This window comes from Schistocerca piceifrons, unplaced genomic scaffold (genome assembly GCF_021461385.2).
Source record: "Schistocerca piceifrons isolate TAMUIC-IGC-003096 unplaced genomic scaffold, iqSchPice1.1 HiC_scaffold_961, whole genome shotgun sequence".
NCBI classification, from domain to species: domain Eukaryota; kingdom Metazoa; phylum Arthropoda; class Insecta; order Orthoptera; family Acrididae; genus Schistocerca; species Schistocerca piceifrons.
In genome coordinates, this window is record NW_025729236.1 from 1,620,001 (window position 1) to 1,625,000 (window position 5,000).

The 5,000-nt window shown below is 54.0% G+C and overlaps 1 non-coding gene across 1 annotated transcript in view; it reads right to left on the minus strand.

Moving 5' to 3' along the window:
• Positions 1 to 1,887, minus strand: part of LOC124774280 — a 1,909-nt gene extending 22 nt beyond the window's left edge. Inside the window, exon 1 of the ribosomal RNA XR_007015268.1 lies at positions 1 to 1,887. This exon is cut by the window's left edge and continues 22 nt beyond it. This is a non-coding gene — a ribosomal RNA (small subunit ribosomal RNA).
• Between the last annotated feature and the right edge of the window lie 3,113 nt (positions 1,888 to 5,000).

Consider the following 5,000-nt stretch of genomic DNA (forward strand, 5'->3'; position numbering starts at 1 on the left):
CCTACGGAAACCTTGTTACGAGTTTTACTTCCTCTAAATGATCAAGTTTGGTCATCTTTCCGGTAGCATCGGCAACGACAGAGTCAATGCCGCGTACCAGTCCGAAGACCTCACTAAATCATTCAATCGGTAGTAGCGACGGGCGGTGTGTACAAAGGGCAGGGACGTAATCAACGCGAGCTTATGACTCGCGCTTACTGGGAATTCCTCGTTCATGGGGAACAATTGCAAGCCCCAATCCCTAGCACGAAGGAGGTTCAGCGGGTTACCCCGACCTTTCGGCCTAGGAAGACACGCTGATTCCTTCAGTGTAGCGCGCGTGCGGCCCAGAACATCTAAGGGCATCACAGACCTGTTATTGCTCAATCTCGTGCGGCTAGAAGCCGCCTGTCCCTCTAAGAAGAAAAGTAATCGCTGACAGCACGAAGGATGTCACGCGACTAGTTAGCAGGCTAGAGTCTCGTTCGTTATCGGAATTAACCAGACAAATCGCTCCACCAACTAAGAACGGCCATGCACCACCACCCACCGAATCAAGAAAGAGCTATCAATCTGTCAATCCTTCCGGTGTCCGGGCCTGGTGAGGTTTCCCGTGTTGAGTCAAATTAAGCCGCAGGCTCCACTCCTGGTGGTGCCCTTCCGTCAATTCCTTTAAGTTTCAGCTTTGCAACCATACTTCCCCCGGAACCCAAAAGCTTTGGTTTCCCGGAGGCTGCCCGCCGAGTCATCGGAGGAACTGCGGCGGATCGCTGGCTGGCATCGTTTATGGTTAGAACTAGGGCGGTATCTGATCGCCTTCGAACCTCTAACTTTCGTTCTTGATTAATGAAAACATACTTGGCAAATGCTTTCGCTTCTGTTCGTCTTGCGACGATCCAAGAATTTCACCTCTAACGTCGCAATACGAATGCCCCCGCCTGTCCCTATTAATCATTACCTCGGGTTCCGAAAACCAACAAAATAGAACCGAGGTCCTATTCCATTATTCCATGCACACAGTATTCAGGCGGGCTTGCCTGCTTTAAGCACTCTAATTTGTTCAAAGTAAACGTGCCGGCCCACCGAGACACTCAATAAAGAGCACCCTGGTAGGATTTCAACGGGGTCCGCCTCGGGACGCACGAGCACGCACGGGGCGGTCGCACGCCTTCGGCTCGCCCCACCGGCAGGACGTCCCACGATACATGCCAGTTAAACACCGACGGGCGGTGAACCAACAGCGTGGGACACAAATCCAACTACGAGCTTTTTAACCGCAACAACTTTAATATACGCTATTGGAGCTGGAATTACCGCGGCTGCTGGCACCAGACTTGCCCTCCAATAGATACTCGTTAAAGGATTTAAAGTGTACTCATTCCGATTACGGGGCCTCGGATGAGTCCCGTATCGTTATTTTTCGTCACTACCTCCCCGTGCCGGGAGTGGGTAATTTGCGCGCCTGCTGCCTTCCTTGGATGTGGTAGCCGTTTCTCAGGCTCCCTCTCCGGAATCGAACCCTGATTCCCCGTTACCCGTTACAACCATGGTAGGCGCAGAACCTACCATCGACAGTTGATAAGGCAGACATTTGAAAGATGCGTCGCCGGTACGAGGACCGTGCGATCAGCCCAAAGTTATTCAGAGTCACCAAGGCAAACGGACCGGACGAGCCGACCGATTGGTTTTGATCTAATAAAAGCGTCCCTTCCATCTCTGGTCGGGACTCTGTTTGCATGTATTAGCTCTAGAATTACCACAGTTATCCAAGTAACGTGGGTACGATCTAAGGAACCATAACTGATTTAATGAGCCATTCGCGGTTTCACCTTAATGCGGCTTGTACTGAGACATGCATGGCTTAATCTTTGAGACAAGCATATGACTACTGGCAGGATCAACCAGGGAGCTGCGTCAACTAGAGCTGAGCAGCCGGCCGCCCGGGAGTGTGTCCCGGGGGCCCGCGCGAACACGCAAGCGTCCGCTCAATCATTCTGCAAACAGGAGGAGGCTGAGCTCCCCTGCACAATACACCTCGAAACCCTCTCAGGTCCCGGCGGCGCGCAGCGCCGTCCCAAGTACTTGGTCGGGTTCGAGAGAGGCGCAATCGCCCGGAGTTAGGCGAGTAGACGCTTTCGGTGCGACCACCCGTGCTCCCAACTGAGCTTGCCGCTGCCGACAGAGGCCCGGGAGCGTGCTGTCGTGGCATTGCCGGCGGGAGACAACACGCGCCACCTACGGTGACCGGCAGCTCCAACGCCAGCGCCACAGAAGGACAAAAGCCCCACTTGGGTGCCGAAGCGAACTCTCCCAGCACAGCGCACGCGCCAACACATCCGCACAGCTGCGATACAAACCACCAGCGAGAACCGCTGGGGCGACCGAGCAGCAGACGGCGTCGCGGCGCCGAGCGCCGGGCGGCGGCGCATCCTCAACGCACACAGTCCTCAATCGGACCAGCACACTGAAGATGTCCACCGCGCTTCGCACCGGGCCCGCGAGGACCTACTTTGGCCGCACGGCGCCGCGCGCAGGGTGCGCCGGCGCGCAGCTGCGACGCCTGCCGCGTCCGTCGGCCGGCGCGCCTGCCACTGGCCGCCCCCACCAGCCGGCTGTAGCGCGTGCGCCCACGCACCGCGCGGCCAGCACGCCGGGAGGCGCCCCCTCACCGGCCGGGGACGGTCCCACCCAGCCACCGCCGCGTATCGCTTCACACCCAGATGCCGTTCAGTTTCATCGGCATGGTGGGTATCGCTGGAACAACCGGTTAGTACCTCAACCTATCGTCGCCATCACCGATTCACCCCTAGCGAGAACAACCGCACCACAACGGGTTACCATTTCTTCATTTGCGTAACTTCACCAGCAAACGTAGGCGTCCATCGCCATTAGCAACTTCAACGATTATTGCATGCCTGTGTCAGGTGTCACGCCACACTACGTCTGCCCACATACACGCAACAAAATGTGCACGCCTAGACAATACGTGGAAGGTGGCCCCCGTACGTATGCGATGTCCATTGCTCGAATGACTGTCAACCGGCCTCTGTAGCATGTCGCAGATATGGAACGCGGTGCACCATGCTATCACGGTGTTTGAGGAGAGACGACTAGGTCCGAATACATCAACACACAGCTCATGCTGATCGCCATCCACGGCGTCCGTTCCTCCCACACGTCTCTATGGCGTACCACACTGCAATCCAGCTCTCATAGGGAGACGACACGTAGCTGCGTGCACAATATTTGCACTGTATGGTCCGCCGTTTTTGGGCGCAGTCGTTGTACGGTCACACATGTGCCACGATGTATCATTCAGTACATAAGGACGAATGTGCAGTACAGATTGTGGTTTATGCGTACGACATCAGCGGACAGTTGACACAGGCCGCACCACAACGTAGCCTGAGTACGTCGCATGCGAAGGGCATTGAACATGCAAACTTCTCACCAACCAGCTTGCGAAGGCAGGGGGCAAGGTGGGGACGTGGGGAGGGGTGGGGGGGGGGGCGGCATGTACGTCCTGCTGCCATCCACATAACAGTGTACAGCAGGAGCATGTGGAAAGTCAGCAAGACTTGCAAGGTGTTTAACATGAAGCGATACACAGGGGAGCGGGCAGTGCGAGTAGCGAACTATATTGCGAGGGTTGCGGGTGGGCAACACTACACTAATTGAACGAGTCGTATAACAATTACAGAGCAGGTTTAGGCGACAACGTGGGTTACGTTAGCGGACAACGTGGGTTACGTTAAGGCACAACGTGGGTTACGTTAAGGCACAACGTGGGTTACGTTAAGGCACAACGTGGGTTACGTTAAGGCACAACGTGGGTTACGTTAAGGCACAACGTGGGTTACGTTAAGGCACAACGTGGGTTACGTTAAGGCACAACGTGGGTTACGTTAAGGCACAACGTGGGTTACGTTAAGGCACAACGTGGGTTACGTTAGGGCACAACGTGGGTTACGTTAGGGCACAACATGGGTTAGGTTAGGGGACAACATGGGTTAGGTTAGGGGACAACATGGGTTAGGTTAGGGGACAACATGGGTTAGGTTAGGGGACAACATGGGTTAGGTTAGGGGACAACATGGGTTAGGTTAGGGGACAACATGGGTTAGGTTAGGGGACAACATGGGTTAGGTTAGGGGACAACGTGGGTTAGGTTAGGGGACAACGTGGGTTAGGTTAGGGGACAACGTGGGTTAGGTTAGGGGACAACGTGGGTTAGGTTAAGGCACAACGTGGGTTAGGTTAAGGCACAACGTGGGTTACGTTAAGGCACAACGTGGGTTACGTTAAGGCACAACGTGGGTTACGTTAAGGCACAACGTGGGTTACGTTAAGGCACAACGTGGGTTACGTTAAGGCACAACGTGGGTTACGTTAAGGCACAACGTGGGTTACGTTAAGGCACAACGTGGGTTACGTTAAGGCACAACGTGGGTTACGTTAAGGCACAACGTGGGTTACGTTAAGGCACAACGTGGGTTACGTTAAGGCACAACGTGGGTTACGTTAAGGCACAACGTGGGTTAGGTTAAGGCACAACATGGGTTACGTTAAGGCACAACATGGGTTACGTTAAGGCACAACATGGGTTAGGTTAAGGCACAACATGGGTTAGGTTAAGGCACAACATGGGTTAGGTTAAGGTACAACATGGGTTAGGTTAAGGTACAACATGGGTTAGGTTAAGGTACAACATAGGTTAGGTTAAGGTACAACATAGGTTAGGTTAAGGTACAACATAGGTTAGGTTAAGGTACAACATAGGTTAGGTTAAGGTACAACATAGGTTAGGTTAAGGTACAACATAGGTTAGGTTAGGTTAGGTTAGGTTACACGTTGTTGTAAGGAAAGGTGTAGGGGGGGGGCGGGGGCGGCAGGTTCGTTGATAGTGATTATAGTAAGTGAATGCTTGTGACATGATCAGATTTGTCACGTCAGGATGCACCTTTGGCTTATTAGAGGCGGCGCTCCAATTCTATGCTTGTGTGAGACCTGTGTCTTTGACT